At 44.3% G+C, this 17,392-nt stretch overlaps 1 long non-coding RNA gene across 5 annotated transcripts in view; it reads left to right on the top strand.

Moving 5' to 3' along the window:
* The window catches only part of LOC139176414 (uncharacterized), a 544,804-nt gene that overhangs the window by 263,240 nt on the left and 264,172 nt on the right, over nucleotides 1-17,392 (top strand). The gene's annotated exons all lie outside the window — the stretch shown is intronic.

The following is a 17,392-nucleotide window of genomic DNA, read 5'->3' as shown; positions in this document are numbered from 1 at the left end:
CTTGAAGTCCATCTGTCAATCTGGCTTTGTTTAACTTCCCTGAGAAGCAAGGCTATGGGAAAGACTGTTAAATGTTTCCAAAACATCTTTTGAAAAGAAGCCACTAGAAGGAGAAACAATTTGCCAAAAATAAGTCACTTACCCATTGCTGCGCTTTTGTTGTTGTTTGCTCTAAAGAAACGAAAACCCCAAACCCTCAAACCCAAGTGTGGCCCAGATTTTATGATCTGGCCTAAGGAGTTTCATTTAGAAGGACATACACAGTTATTTAGGGCTCTCTGGGCTCACAGTGGAGACTAATGATGGTCAAGGGTACAGCGGGGTGGCTGACTGAGCTGCCAGAGCACTGGTGACGGTTACTCTCTCTTCCTTTCTGCTCAGCTGCCCCAACCCCAGTCTTGCTCCCTCTCCAGCTGCCAGCTGCAAACAACTGCCCTTGTTCTCAGGAAGTAATGTGGACCTTTTCCCATCGATTCCGTCTTTTGCTCTTGTCTACGTCTCTGATTTCAGAGTTCATACTCTATCCCTTCTCTGGTTCCTTTCTTTGGCAACCCCTTGGCCTGTCCTTTTGAGTTCATCCTTCAATTCTGACTCTCATCTATGCTTGACCCTTAAATGAAATGTCCCTGCTCTAGCCCGGGGTCTCTGGAGCCTTACCATCTGGGCTCCCACACTCCCCTATGCCTCCACCAAGTGTGTGTGTGTTGGGGGATTGGGATGGGGAGGGGTTGGCTTCTATTTTTGGCCTCAAAAACTATGACTGGTTCCCCATGATAAGAGAAATGCAAATTGAGACAATGAACTACCATTCACATCTACCAGATTAGCAAAAATTAATTAAGTCTGACAACAACAGGGATGGTGAGATGTGGGCATAAAGGAACTCTGGTGGGAGTGTAAATTGGAACAGTTGCTTTGGAGAATAATTTGGCATATCTTTTGAAGTTGAAAATGTGCTTGTGCTACGAAATATCAATTCTGCTCCTAGGTGTAAAACCCAGAGAAGCTATCATCTGTGTGTGCAGATTTGTGTTGTGTGTTTATGTATCTCTATATTGTATATGTGTGTATACACACACACACACACACATATGTATGTACACATGTATATATATATACACACACATATACATATACACACATACAGAAAAGAGTGCTGATCGCATAGCCCACAAGCTGTGGTCTATAAAATGTGTTCATGCAATTAAATATTCTGCTATGTAAAAGCTGAAATGGTGTACTAAGCTAACTTTTTATCAAAATGTATAAATTCTAAAACAATGTTGAGTGAAAAAACAAGTTGTAAAAGGATATATGTGTGTGTTACATACACATACTTAATATATATGGATGTAATTTATATTAAAATGTTAAAATATGATTTTCATTAATACATTCATGTTTATTAAAAAACAAAAACACACATGGGAATGATCTAGGCCAAATGCAGACTAATGGTTCCTTTGGGGAAGGAAAAGGGTAGGGTTGAAGAAATGGAACTGTATCTGGACATTTTTACTTCTTTGAAAGGATAGAGAAAGAGAGATCTGAAGCAAATTTGGTAATATGTGTTTGATCTTGGTGATGGATTTCTAAAAGTCTAGTTTATTATTTTCTTTATTTGGTATGATTGAAATATTTCCAATTTGTAAATTTAAAACAGTAAGCAAACTATTTCTCAGACTTACTATTGTCTTGGATAATTGACACTAACTTGAAGATTCATAGAAATAGACTACCAGGTAAGGACAAGGTCTTTGAGAACATCTGGTCAACCTCTGTCTGGTTCCAGAATCTCCTCTATGACTTGTCTAAGGCCTTGTGTCAACACCTGTTCTGATGGGGACCTCCAACCACTGGAGCTTCCCCAGATGGAACTCTTGGAAAGTTATTGCCTACATTGAAATCAACCTCCTGCTGGCATCAGGTCATTGGTCCCAGGTCTAAGCCTCCACCGTCAAGGTTCCCACCAAAGTTGCTTGGAATCAGGAACATTGGGGGCAGGGAAGGAGAGGAAGCTGAAGGACTGGAGCCCACCCCCAGGCGTTCCTCTTTGGAAAGCTGGCTCGTGAAGGGACTTGCCAGGACCGGACCTCTGAGAGGAGGAAGCCCGGCTCTCAGGGCAAAATTCCGTTGATAAGCAGCAAACTCTGCCCCTACATTGCTTCTTTCCCAGGCTTCACTTCCCCAAATGTGGGCACGTGAACAGTTGCAGCCGCCTGGCTGCAGCAGCCTGAAGTTTTTAAGGCCAGGCCAGCCAAAGGGTGGGATCTGAGTCAGTGACTCATGGGGACCATCCAGGGTGCCCTCCTCTTCCTGATCTTTTGTGAAGTCAGCTGGAAAAAGGGGTCACATGCCTTCTTCCCCACCCCCTACCCTGGGCAACCTTAAAAAGAAAGTCTGCTTCCAAAAATAGCTTCCTCTGTTTTTCTTGTGCCCTGTTAAAATACAGCCAAACTCTTGTGTCCTATTAAACTATAGCCAAACTCAAGCCCAACAAACAGGTAGGAAAATACTTCATAGGCACGAAGGAGAACCTGTTCTCCATATTGCAAACAAAACAGTGACTACCTTCATTTTTCAGGACTACCATCACTATACTTTTGATGACCTGGGTTTTTTAAATTCTATTTTTTTAGGCACTCTTTCTTTATTTCTGTTTTTTTTTTTTTTTGCCGGGGGAGGGGGGAAATGGTAAAGGATTTGGTTCCCAAAAATTTAGCTGCCAGGGCAAGATTTGGAATTAGCTTAACTTTGGCCTAATTGCCTTTGTTCTATTATTTTGGAATGACAAGCTTGAGATCGCCAAGAGCAGGTTCTTTCTCAGTAGTGGCCTCAGTGAAGTAAGGAGACAGGCGATGGGACAGTGGCTCTAAGCTTGGCGACTTGGTGGTCCTTTTCTGACCTGGTCTCCAGTTACAGGTCCAATTCTGTCAATCAGTGGCTGTCAGAGTTTGTTGTATGTAGGATCATTTTGGAGCTAGATGCAGTGGGAGCCATGTCCAAGGTGCACCTTGGACCAGTGGAACCAGAATCTTTGGGAGTAGGACCTAGGCATCTGTACTTTTAAAAACTCCCCAGGTGATTCTAAACAAGGGTGAGAACCAGTGCTGTGTCTTGAAACATCCAAGAGCTGTTCTTAGGGTCTTGTGAGAAAGCGCAAACACTAAGGATTTCATTATGTTCTTAATAACATTAAGAACACTTCAGGACTTGCCTGATGGTCCAATGGTTAGGAATCTGTCTGCCAATGCAGGGGACACAGATTTGATCCCTGATCTGGGAAGATCCCACATGCCACAGCGACAACTATTGAAGCCTAAGAGCCTAGAGTCCATGTTGTGTAATAAGAGAAGCCACCAGAATGAGAAGCCCGCACACAGCAACTAGAGAGAATCCCCCCACCTCACTGGAACTAGAGAAAGCCCATTAGCACCAATGAAGACCCAGCACAGCCAAAAATAAAATAAATAAATAAATAAAAACTTAAAAAACACTTAAGGGTTCATCATTGACCAGGCAGGTCCCAAATGTTTTCTGTAGATTATCTAATTCAAACTTTAAAACGGTGTGCTGAGGAGGTAGTTTATTTATATCATAGAAGAGGAAGCTGACCTTCAAATAGGTTAAGGAACTTTCCCAAGGTGATGCAACAGAAATCGATTCCAAGGACTGTGACTTCAGAGCCTGAGGTTGGCTCTGATGATATTTACTAAGATGGAGATCTCTCTCTCTCACACACAAACTATTTAGTAACATTTACAGTAATAAGTATTTTTTTTTAAAAAAAAGGTCTTTCCAGTTCATTTCTTTCTAGTTGCTATCCAGGCAAGTAAATTCTTGGGGGCATCACAGTTCTTGAGTATGGAAGTTTCACTGAGTTTACACATCAAGGCAAGGGAGACATCACGTCTGGTATTGGTGTACAAAAGTTGCTTTCATTACTGCCCTCAACTGAAGGGCAGAGGAGACAGTGAGGCAAACACCTACTTCTAGGAGGCCTGAAAAGTTGATGCCATTTCTCATTTTTAAGACAATTATGATGTAAAGGACGGATGAGATCAAGGCTTGCCTTAGTTTTTCCACCCATGAGCTGCATTGTTGAGCAAGTCACTTCCTCTGTGTGGGCTTCCTCATCTGAAAAAAAGAAAACCAAATCAAGTGTTTGTTAAAAGGCCTTCTAGCTCTAATTTTGATCCAAAGGATAAATATCATCATAGCAGCCTTCCCGATTCTGAGGTCTCAACACACTCGTCTGACATCATGGGTCCATTTAGCCCTGCTTGAGCATCGTATCTGCAGGACTGATGTCCCCAAGTGACTGACAGTCTTGCCAACTTACAGTGAAGGGTCCTTCTTCCCATCTGCCCTCTGGAAAGAATCCTCTGCTCCTGCGCAGAGAAGGAGGATTGGAAGTGGAAGGGTAGCTAGGTGAGCATGGGGTCAGGTCAAAGGCCTTAGAAAGCACTTCCTCAGACCATGCTGTGGATATTGACTTGTCCAGTGATCATTCCCACTTTCCAGCAGTACTCTAGTTCCCTTACAGGGGTTTTCCTTCTCCTCCATCGTGTTTAACCTTTGGGACTGGTTGGTCTAGTGCATCCCCTCCTGTAAGTGAAATGCTCCTCCTAATGGAGCCTTCTGCTGAGAAGGAAGCATTTGACCTCGTCCTGCTCCACTGCCCTCTCTCTCCCAGGGCTGTGCTTCTTGAAAGGAAGTAATGGTTGGAGTTCATTTATTCTGGGTTCAGGACCCAGATGAGGCTATGTAGTAGCTTCTATGACCAAGACCTTCGTAGGAGGCTGGGCTCTCATCTGTTCCAAGCCTGGTTTGCCAGCCCCTGTGTTCATCCTCTGTACTTTTCTATATATTTTCCTTTCCAACAAAGCATACCCCTTCCCTACCTCCCTTTTGTCCTGAAATGGTCCAGTGTCAGTTACTGTGCTGCAGTCAAAAACCGTGAAAGCTGCAGGTCCTGGTTAGCCCCGCAGAGCCCTCCTTGCCTCACACAGCATGCAGCCCTCTCACGATGAGGCTCTGTCCATCGAACTGTCTCTCTCCCCTGGGGGTCATGAGTAAACACTGCCAACCTCTGACCCCACTGGTTTGCTTTTCTTCGTGAACTCAACCTCTTTCTGTTTGTACAGAACTTTCCCAGGCAGCACACAGAATGGCTGATGACTTCTCCATTTTCTAAAATCCAATTATATTTCAGTCCTGTCACCTTGAAGGGAGACTTAGGTGTTCTCAAACTCTGGGCACACAGTTGCAGAAACTCTTTTAGGTTACTCCCTGCCTCCCCTTTCTCTTAGTATAATAGCTAACCTCATCCACTTGTGAATGTGCTTTTCCAACCTAACTTTCCAAGGGCAACTGCCTTTCCAAGTTCTTGGAAGTCAGCTTCACTTCTCTTTCTCATGTACCATCCAAATGCTTACATTTGTCTTGAAATAATTAATAACCCTTTGAAAATTCTGTCTTCCACGCTTCCTGAGTGTGAGTAGCCTCCTTTGTTCAAGCTCATGTATCAACTCTATTATACTCCATGTCCTGAACGACAAGCTGGAGGGGGCAAATATATGGGAGACTGGTTTCTTGCCTTTAAGGGTTTAAAACCTATTGGAGGTGAGATTTGTGCCTGTGAAACAGTTATAGGACAACCTAGACCTTTGAGGACTCCTCGGTGACCTGTGATCATGATTTTCACAGTATGTTTCTGAAGCCCTCCTTGCTGTGTGGTGCCCCTCCCCCTGAGGATACCTGGGGGTGTGGGGTGAGAAGGGGGCCCACCTGTGGTTGTGCAGGATGTCTTCGGAACTGAGTTATCTGACAGTTATCAAGGCAGACAGTTATCTGCCTTGAGATTAAACACAATAATGAGCTGCTGACAATCTTGCTATCTTGCAATGAGGGATCTTTTCCTTCCTGGAAAGAGAAGTTTGCATCTGCCATTGGGGAGTAACCCCCCACCCCCGCCCCCATGGAAGGCAGACTGGAATTGGAAGAGTGGCTAGGTGAGAATGGGGTCAGGTCAAAGGCAGAAGGACAGAGTCAGAGGACATTTCCTCAGATATGAGTTTGGGGACTGCAGGACTACAGGATCCAAGGTCCTTTCCAAGGTCCTTCTCCATCTCCCCATGGCAACAGATCCACACTCACATCCTGCTGCCCAAACCCTGGGGGATTTCCTGGACCTCTGTGCTTCCTGCCCATCGCTGCCCCTGATGTTTGTGCTTTGTGTGCATCACCAGCACCCCAAAACCACACCGCCCCTCAGTGATATCCCTGAAGACAGAACCTTGTTTCATCTGTTTGGACCCCCAGTAACTAAGTGAGGACCTGGCCCATGCTTGTTGAATTAAGAACCAGATTTAATATATTAATACATGTTTCTATCCTCCCCCTCCTCCTGTTAGGCTCCCCCTCCCTCCTCAGTCGGCTGTATCCATTCAACCCTCCTCCCATCCAGGCTGCCACATAACATTTGAGTTCCATGTGCTGTACGGTAAGTAGGTCCTTGTTGGTTATCCATTTTAAATATAGCAGTGTGTACATGTATATGCGTGGCTGAGTCCCTTCACTGAGCACCTGAAACTATCATTGCATTGTTCATCGGCTCTACCCCAATATCAAACAAAAAGTTCAAAGGAAAAAAAAACAAACAGATTTTCAGGTGCCATCTGTCCGTGCTATCAGAACTGGAGATGGGGAAGATCTTTACTGGCTGGGGTAGTCTGGGAAGACTTCCTAAATAAAATGCCAGGGTTGTATTAGGCCTTGGGAAATGTGGCATGTTTAGATTTATGAAAAGGAAGAAGGAAGACATTTCAGGCAAGGAAAGCATCGCTGAGCAAAGGCTCAGAACAAAGTTTATGAATATCCCACAGAGCAGTAAAGAGCTGCAGAAAAGAACTGACCAGAGATTATTTAAAATATACCTTTGCCTGGACCTGCTGCTGACCCAGTGAATCAGTCTCTGAAATGGGTCTGCGCCTCTGGCGTCTTAAAGCTTCCTCAATGAGTCTAATGTGTGAAAGGGACACATTAGACTGTCCCAGGGCCATCAGGTCATGTGGAAGGTGTGTAAGAAAATCTGGGTTTGAGGAAAGAGGCTCCTGATGGAATTCCGTTTTGGGCCAGGAGTTTTGAACTTGGGCCAGTGCCTATGAGAGTGCTTTCACCCTCTGGTGCCTTTTTTGCTTTGCAAACCAGTTTTCATGGCAGGTTAATCTGGTTCAGATTCAAAATGAGGGGAGGGAGTGGGAGGTTTGGAAAGCCAGAGAAATGGATGGCACAAAGTTCCGGGAGAGAGGTCTGTGCTCTCAGGTTGGGGAGCAGAAAAGAGTAGATGAATCCAGAAACACTGTACAGGAAGAGCGAATGGAACACAGTGGAATGAAAAGGTGAGGACCTGTTTTCTAAACAGCTTTGGCAGCCGTGAGAAAAATCTCTCTTTACATGGACAGTTCCAAAGTTACATAGGCCAGGAAGTGGGGAATGGTATCAAATCTCCACACCCACGCTCCTCCCTGCCTCAGAGAGCCTCGAGAATTCATCCTTTCCTTTGATCTTACCATCTTCTGAACTGGCATTCCATTCAAGTCCCTCATTCCTTCCTTGAGAAGCTTTCTGGAAGGGGAATCTATATTGCTGGCCTTACTCTCTCACCAGCCACATTCTCTCTAACCCACCACAATCTGTCATCTACCTACAGTCTCTCCTGATGGTCCCTATTGGTCTCCCACTTCCAAAAGTCCAGTGACTTTTTCACCCAGCCTCATCCCACTCTACCCTTTGGCTGCATTTTACTGTGAAAGCTTGCCACTTTTGGCTTCTGGGCTAATGGATGCTCCCGGATCTCATTCCTCCACAAAGACGCTCTTTTTCTCATTTGCATTTTCTCTTCCACCTGTGCCAGATTCACCCAGGATCCATCCTTGAACCCATTTTTCATTTTCACTCTCTTGGCACCTCTCAACTCTGCCTGGGTTTCAGTTTTTCATTTCCACCAAGATATCAGCCATCTGGATGGCCCATCCATGCCCCCTACTCCCAACCATTGCCATTAACAGTATTTGCAAAGTTCTTTATTGCTTAGAAACTGCTGTACCCCCAGTGTTTCACTTGAGCTCCGTTGCCCTCCAAACTCTGCTTCTTTCACTTTGTTCTTCCCTGAAATTGAATCTGGCTATGTTGGAAAAAGCAAGAGAGTTCCAGAAAAACATCTATTTCTGCTTTATTGACTATGCCAAAGCCTTTGACTGTATGGATCACAATAAACTGTGGAAAATTCTGAAAGAGATGGGAATACCAGACCACCTGACCTGCCTCTTGAGAAACCTGTATGCAGGTCAGGAAGCAACAGTTAGAACTGGACATGGAACAACAGACTGATTCTAAATAGGAAAAGGAGTTCGTCAAGGCTGTATATTGTCACCCTGCTTATTTAACTTAAATGCAGAGTACATCATGAGAAATGCTGGGCTGGAGGAAGCACAAGCTGGAATCAAGATTCCCAGGAGAAATATCAATAGCCTCTGATATGCAGATGATACCACTCTTATGGCAGAAAGTGAAGAAGAACTAAAGAGCCTCTTGATGAAAGTGAAAGAGGACAGTGAAAAAGCTGGCTTAAAGCTCAACATTCAGAAAATGAAGATCATGGCATTTGGTCTCATCACTTCATGGGAAACAGATGGGGAAACAGTGTCAGACTTTATTTTTCTGGGCTCCAAAATCACTGCAGATGGTGACTGCAGCCATGAAATTAAAAGACGCTTACTCCTTGGAAGGAAAGTTATGACCAACCTAGATAGCATGTTCAGAAGCAGAGATATTACTTTGCCAACAAAGGTCTGTCTAGTCAAGGCTATGGTTTTTCCAGTGGTCATGTATGGATGTGAGAGTTGGACTGTGAAGAAAGCTGAACGCTGAAGAATTGATGCTTTTGAACTGTGGTGTTGGAGAAGACTCTTGAGAGTCCCTTGGACTGCAAGGAGGTCCAACCAGTCCATCCTAAAGGAGATCAGTCCTGGGTGTTCATTGGAAGGACTGATGCTAAAGCTGAAACTCCAGTACTTTGGCCACCTCATGTGAAGAGTTGACTCACTGGAAAAGACCCTGATTCTGGGACAGATTGGGGGCAGGAGGAGGAGGGGACAACAGAGGATGAGATGGCTGGATGGCATCACTGACTTGATGGACATGAGTTTGAGTGAACTCCAGGAGTTGGTGATGGACAGGGAGGCCTGGTGTGCTATAATTCATGGGGTTGCCAAGAGTCGGACATGGCTGAGTGACTGAACTGACTGATGTTGGTTGTTAACTGAAGTCTCAGTTTCCCAGTCTTTAAAATGGGGGTGGCTCAGCAGTAAAGGATCTGCCTGCTAATGCACGAGATGTAGGTTCAGTCCCTGGGTTAGTAAGGTACTTGGAGAGGGAAATGGCAACTCACCACAGTATTATTTCCTGGGAAATCCTATGGGCAAAGTAATCTGGTGGGTTACAGTCCATGGGGTTGCAAAAGAGTTGGACATGACTTAGCAAATAAACAACAACAACAAATAATAATACCTGTTACCTAATAATAATACCTAATCATTGGGGTGTTGTGAGTCTTAAACAAGAAAATGTCAAGCTCACTGTCACAGCCCTACTTCTCCTTCTTTCTTGAAGGCAGAATATACATATTGTTTTGTGTGTTTGTTTTCTGTCTAACCCCCAAGGGAAATGCTCCTGAAATAATGGAATGAATAAATTCCTACACTAGAAAGAGAAGTTGCCTAAGTGATGATTTGAATAAATTTTGAGGAAGTGACAAATTTCAACTGAACTGGGTCTGAGCTTATTTTTTCCTTCCAAGTATCTTCTCAAGGGTCTGAGGAAACTATGTGTTTTGGGCAGTGTCACTGGAAGTGTCTAGTTTTTGACAAGGCTGACTGTGCGATGTACACAGAAGGCAGTGTGAATGCCTTTGCTACTGGTGGCTTTGCATGTCAAAGCAACGGTCTTTCTTATCAAGAGGTATCAAGTTTTTGTTGGCCTCTGAGTTGGAAGATTTGATGGCAAGATTTTTATTGTCTAATCTAGTCTACTAATATCACGTCAATTTTGATTTATGAGTTGTTTTAGGTCTGTGAATTGCTGGGCAACCCGATCCATGACTTGCTACTTGGATTTCTCCCTCCAAATATTTGGTAGGGGGAGGGAGGAAGTTGTAAGCTGATAAGGTTCTAAGGAGTATGGTCAATAATCAGACAGTTCCCATGACAGTTGACCTGCTTGTAATATGATGTTCTAGCATAACTGTGAAAAATTACCCAGCCTTGAGACCTAAAATACATCTAGAATCAGTGCAGAACTATGAAGATCAGCTCTTTAATGTATCATTCTTAATTTACCTTAATTTACAGCAGCAGTTTGGAACATTGTCATCAAGGCTTGTTGGACTTGGTTCCATAAGAAAATGCCTGATTGTTTTCTTTTGAAATTCTTTGGTAGACATTGTGAAGATATTGGATCAAATGTGTTATAAAATGAGGAAGTGAACTATATACATAGTATATATACACATATATATATATATACATATATATACATTTTGCTTCATGTGTGAGAAAGCAAAAGGCAGGTTTTCAAAAACGGCTTAATCACATTCTGTGATTGTAGTTACGTATTTTCACAATGTGGGTGGGTTTCCAATGAAATTGACATGAATACCTGGTGACCAATGGACTGTGTAGATAAAAGCAGATAATGTCAGGGTAAACTGCACACAATTTAAGTTCAGTTTCAATGATCCTTGTTATTCCTTGCATCAAGAGGCAAAATCTATTACCTCATCCCTTGAATCTGTATGGCTCTATGACTTGCTTTTTTTTTAACTTATAAAATGCAATGGAAGATGTATAACTCTGGAGCCTGTACGACCTCTAATTCTTGAGAGGTCATAGAACTTCTGCTCTTGTCTTCTTGGAATGCTGCCCTGAGTCTGCCACATGAAGAAGCTACATGGAGCAGAGACAAGCCATCCCACCTTTGTCCCCCTGGGGCGAGAGCCAGTCTCCACCTGCAGAAATAGGAGCGAGGCTTCCTTGGGTCACCTGAGGCTGTGTCCAGCCCCACTCAAACTCCAGATAACTACAGCCACATGACTAACCAAAGGTGAGATCAGAGGAAGAATCGCCTAGCTGAGTCCAGCTCAGATTGCTAACTCAAAGAGAGACTCATGGGCAAACAAGAAAAAGTTTGAAGGCTGTTCTAAACCCCCAAATTTTGAGATTGTTTGTTACATAGTAGCAGATACCTGATACAGCAGAGAAAAAACAAGAAAGCACTATTAATTTTATTTTTTAACACTTTAATTGGAGGATAGTTGTTTTACAATACTGTACTGGTTTTTGCCATACATCAACATGAATCAGCTGCAGGTATACATATGTCCCTTCCCTGTTGAACCTCCCTCCCGTCTCCCACCACATCCCGCCCCACTAGCTACTTTATATGTGGTAATGTATGTGTTTCGATACTACTCTCTCAGCTTGTCCTATCCTCTCCTGCCACTGTGCCCACAGTCTGTTCCCTGTGTCTGCATCCCCACTGCTGCCCTGCAGATAGGTTCATCAGTGCCATCTTTCTAGATTCCCACACAGACGTTGATATTCAACATTTGTCTTTCTCTTGATACAGCCACTGTGGAGAACAGTACGGAGATTTCTTAAAAAACTAGGAATAGAACCCACCCAACAATCCCACTACCGTGCATACACCCTGAGAAAGCCATAATTGAAAGAGACGCATGTATCCCAATGTTTGTTGCAGCACTATTGACAATAGCTAGGACATGGAAGCAACCTAGATGTCCACTGACAGATGAATGGATACAGAAATTGTGGTACATATATAAATGGAATATCACTCAACTATAAAAAAGAGCACATTTGAGTCAGTCCTAATGAGGTAGGACTGAACCTAGAGGTAGGTTGGACCTAGAGTTCATCTACCTACGAATAAGGTAAATGAACCTAGAGCCTACTATACACTATTACTTTTCAAGGGTATCTTTATGAGAAAGACAACTTAAATACATTGGACAGTGATTGCTAGATCCTAAAAGTTAGAACAGAAGAGACTTCTGAGGTCACCCCTCTGATTCTTTTGATTCCTGCTGCTGTTTTCATGGAAGCATGTTTTGCTGCCCCCATGACATAGCTGCTCTTGAGAGCTGGGGCCAAGTTTTCTGCTTCTTGGTGCCCTGCCAGTGAGCTCAGAGACTAGGTCTTACACAAGATCTCAGTAAATCTCTGTCGCTTGCTGGATTATATGGGAAGTGGCATGAAGGTCCCAGGGTCATGAGTTCCCCAGGGGTATAACCCAAGGCCTGTCAGCTTCTTAGATTCGTTTGTGGTTTAGGTTTGTTAGGCATCTTACTTTTGCAGGGTGTGTTTTGGCGATACTGGATTTGAGCCTGACTATGTTCATTGGTAGGTTGGTGCCCAGGAGGTCAGAGGAGGCAATCATTAGCTTTAGAATCATATTTTATGTGTATGGGTATGTGTTAAACTGCTTTGGTTATGTCTGACTCTTTGCGACCCTGTGGACTGTAGCCTGCCAGGGGCCTCTGTCCATGGGATTCTCCAGGCAAGAGTACTGGAGTAGGTTGTCATGCCCTCCTCCAGGGGATCTTCCCAACCCAGAGATCGAACCAGCGTCTCTTATGTCCCCTGCATTGGCCGGCACATTCTTTACCACTAGCACCACCTGGGAAGCCCCGTATTTTATGTGCCACTTATTATTGTTGATAATAGTGGTCTTACTGATGCCTTGATCCAAATGAAGGCATTCCTGTCATTTTTCTGTATCCATGAAGAGCACTGAATCGAAACTCAGAAATCTGGCCTGTTTGCAGTCCAGAATCCTAGGCTTTGGGAACTTTTCTACTAGAGGGACCCAAACTGCTGGTTACCATATACAGTTAAGGAAAGTGTGACAGTCATCAGCCTGGGGGTGGTTAAGAGTAACAGTTCTTTGAAGACTCTTGCAAAGTGCTTTTAACTTTTCTAAGAACTCATATAGCATTTGATTGTCACTGCAGAACTGAGAGAAAGAAGGGGTTACTGTCTATGTTTCTAGGGCAAGGAAACAAGGAAACAAGTGTCAGACCTGGGATGAATCCCCAGACCTTCTGACCATCAGTTCAAGATCGTTTCTACAGACCAGCCCATCTCAATGACCTTTATAATAGAAAGTAGCATTTGGCCTTTAGAAGGTGGCTTTGGTGACTCTATGACATGCTTGGCCAATTGTGTTACAGTGAGTCTGGGATTTTGATTCTGTACTTCTAGACATGAGACTCACTGTCTATATATCCACACCAGCCTTCAAGGAGGGACATTATGTCTAGCTGGGAAAGTCTCTAGCACTGAGCTCTTTTAGGATCAGCCTCTGTTGCTAAGAGCTGGCTCACACAAGGTCAACCCCTTCCTAGGAAAATCTGTATCTGATGACTGAGTAAGACAAGATATAATAGTCCATCCATTGGGACTGATGACAGACAGCTCTGACAAGCAATGTATTTTCATAAAAGAATATGCTTTTGTTGAGGTGTATTGAGGTATAACTTATATTGAATAAATCTCATCCATTTAAAGTATACCATCTGATGTGTTCTGACAATTGCATACACCTGTGAAACCACCACTGCTGAAGAGACCTTTTCAGTCACACCTCATGGTGCCTACCTACGTGTAACCATCTCTATGTCCTGAATGCCAGGCAATCACTGGGCTGCTATATGGCACTATATATTAGGTTGCATTTTCTAGAATCTGACAAACAATATTTGAGCTGGAACTTTTTTCTCAGGTGGCATAGGCTTGGTCAGGCATGCCTGCTTCTCCCTTTCTCTAATCTTCCTCTGCCCCCTTCCTTCCACAGGTGTAGATCCCCAGTAAACATTCTGTCCCTCATACCCCATCTTCGCATCTGCTGCTGGAGACCCAACCTGTGACAGTTCCCTCTCTATTTACTTTGATTTGACAGACATCACTGTCAGGGTTTATAGATATGGGAAGCTGTAGACAGCCCACTGACATATGTTTTTTAATTAAATTTTTTTGATGTTATATTTATTTGTTATAAACTCAGACTTAACATTTTATTTTCTTAAATTTTTATTGGAATATAGTTGCTTTACAATGTTGTGTTAGTTTTTGCTGTACAATACAGTGAATAAGTTATATGTATACCACTGACATACTTTGACTAGGCTGTACAATGACTATAAAAGTGAGTCAACATACAAAAATTGGGATGTCACACACGAACTCTGAGTTTCTGACTTCTATTTTGAAAAGTAGATGATATGGCGACATTGGCCCTTTGTTTCTGCCATATAGTTTGGGGCTGAACAGTAGCTGCTCCCTTTGAAAACAGAGTGATGACTCAGGCCCCAGAACTTCCCCCTGACTTGTACCTGTCCACCTCCTTCATTTATGTTACTTGTCTGACCCCTATGGATATCTGTGTTTTCCCCTTGACAAAGATAAATGGATCAACAGGTGCAAAGAGAAATCTCCCCATCTCTACTGAATCTTACTGATCCTACACGGGTGTTCAAGAATTGGATTCCCCTTGGTGCAAACCTAGAATAGCCTTTTTCATGGACCCTGGTGTTTAGCTAAGTAGTCAGGATCCCCTGATAGCTCAGTTGGTAAAGAATCCACCTGCAATGCAGGAGACCCTGGTTGGATTCCTGGGCTGGGAAGATCCGCTAGAGAAGGGATAGGCTACCCACTCCAGTGTTCTTGGGCTTCCTTTGTAGCTCAGCTGGTAAAGAATCTGCCTGTGATGTGGGATACCTGGGTTCTTTCCCTGGGTTGGGAAGATCACCTGGAGAAGGGAAAGGCTACCCACTCCAGTATTCTGGCCTAGAGAATCCCATGAACTAGTCCATGGGGTCGCAGAGGGTCAGACACGATGGAGAGACTTTCACTCACTCACTCAGGATCCACACTGATGGTCCAGCCTCTCCTCATCCTCCGCCACTGGCCACCCCTAGAAGAAGGCATTTTCATCTGTGAGGTTCCTGTCAGATAGCTCTCACAACATTTATTTCTCTTAAAAAGTATAATGTTTTCACTATAAAAGATGTGCCCATTACTGAATATTTGAGAGAGATGAACTTCCAAGGGTATTAACATTTTGCCAAAAATAAATACATCTCTTAAAGTGCATGCACGCATGCTCAGTTGTGTCCAACTTTGCGACTCTGTGGACTACAGCCTGCCAGGCTCCTCTGTCCATGAGATTATCCCAGAAAAAACACTGGAATGAGTTACCATTTCCTTCTCCGGAAGATCTTCCTGATGCAGGTACTGAACCCACATCTCCTGCACTGGCAAGTGAATTCTATACCACTGAGCCACTTGGGAAGCCCCCATGTCTCAAAGAACTCTTAGGCTAGCAGTCAGCTTCTCAAGCCAAAGGAAGAGAATAGGCAGGAATCCCTCAAACAACCCCCCTCCCCTCTCACTACCAATACAGCCTGTGGCCAGGTGTCCTGTGCTTAGTTGCTCAGCTGTGTCCCGTGGACTGTAGCCTGCCAGGCTCCTCTGTCCATGGGATTCTCCAGGCAAGAATACTGGAGTGTTGCCATGCCTTCCTCCAGGGGATCTTCCCAACCCAGCGATTGAACCCATGTCTCCCACATTGCAGGTGGATTCTTTACCAGCTAAGCCACCAGGGAAGCCTGGCCAGGTGTCCAGGGGCAACCAAAAGTCCCTTTGCCAGCCAAGTCTGATTCCCACCCCCTGAAATAAAAATTGCTGCTGTTTCTTTGAGGCGGTAGCAATTGTAAGACACTTAATTATATAGCAAATTATATATATATATATATATATATATATGTATATAATATATATATAGAAAAGACTCAATTATATAACAAATTGCTTTGAAATAATTATTTTAATTGTGTGTTGGCAGGAATTGGATATTTGAATATAATGAGTTTCATTGATCATAAAAGTATCTTCTCTGTGCTGATACAATAACTGCCTCTGTCTGCTGATTGCTGCTGGAAATACCAGCCAGCTGAAAGACTCTAGAAACTCAAATTGTTTGAATCCCATTCAAATACATAAGGCGGTTGGTTTGCTTTGTAGCTTCTGTTCCTGGGTGATAGGCTCCCTAGAATAGATCCTTGGCTCCAACATGGGGCAGCCGCTTCAGCATGGCTTCCTGCCAGAGCAGGCAGGGCTGGTGCCCAAGGAACCAATCTGGTGCAGGGCTGGGGGCCTGCAGTCTGCAAACCAGGAGGTCCCCTTAGTATGGGGATCTGGAGGGCGCCCTGGACCTCCTGGCATTTATTTATCTTTTTTTCCCCCACCTGCTCTGCCTACCTGGGGAAAGAAGTGTATTTTCTGTTTGATGGGCTGTGTGTGGAGCTAGACTCTTCATGGCTTTCCTGAAGGCCTGGCTCTCAGGAGTGGTGGATGCTAGGAGTGTGTTGGAATGTCCATTTGTCCTGTGTGAATCATTACTGTGGGGAGTCCCTGAAGGTTGGCACAGACCTGAAAGGTTACACACAGAGGAGAACTATTAATAGGAGGGGTCCAAACCCCTCAGCTCTTAAACTGGTTGCTCTCGTACCCAGAGCACCTGCCTAGATCAGGAGGGGGCCTTGGCAGCCAAGCGTATTTCCGTTGTCCCAGGCAGACCTCAAGGAAACCTGTCAAATAAGGGTTACACTTTTGGCCACTGTAGTCTAGTCCAAGCATCAGCAAATTTGTTTCTGTAAAGAACCAGATGGTAAATATTTCAGGTTTAACAGGCCACAGATTTCCCTGATGCTACTGCCACTTCTTCCTCTCACTCTTCTCCTTCCCAGTCTCTTTCCTCCTCCCCTCCACCCCTTCCCCACCCTGTCCTCCTCTTCTTCTTCCTCCTCCTTTTTCTTCCTTGTTCAACATGTAAAAACCAATCTTAGCCATGTACAGTACCTAGGACAGTGCCTGGTGGCTCAGATGGTAAAGAATGTGCCTGCAATGCAGGAGACCTGGGTTCGATCCCAGGGTTGGGAAGATCCCCTGGAGAAGGGAATGGCAAAACCCACTCCAGTATTCTTGCCTGGAGAATTCCGTGGACGGAGAAGCCTGGTAGGCTACAGTCCACAGGGTCGCAAAGAGTCAGACACGACTGAGCGACTTCACCTTCACCTTCAGCCATGTACAGTAAGGCTGGATTGGCCCTGGGGTCATAGCAGCTATCCCTGCCTCCTGTTGTGCATTTGGTGACAAAACTCTGGGTGTTTTTGCTCTCTACACTGAAGCCACCCAGATGTGATGGTGGGCACCCAGCAGCCAGTCTGGGTACTTTAGGGGGGGAAAAAAAG

Source organism: Bos indicus, chromosome 2 (assembly GCF_029378745.1).
Source record: "Bos indicus isolate NIAB-ARS_2022 breed Sahiwal x Tharparkar chromosome 2, NIAB-ARS_B.indTharparkar_mat_pri_1.0, whole genome shotgun sequence".
Classification (NCBI taxonomy): Eukaryota; Metazoa; Chordata; class Mammalia; order Artiodactyla; family Bovidae; genus Bos; species Bos indicus.
The sequence above is the reverse complement of the archived record's forward strand: the minus strand, read 5'-3'. Positions and strand labels throughout refer to the sequence as shown.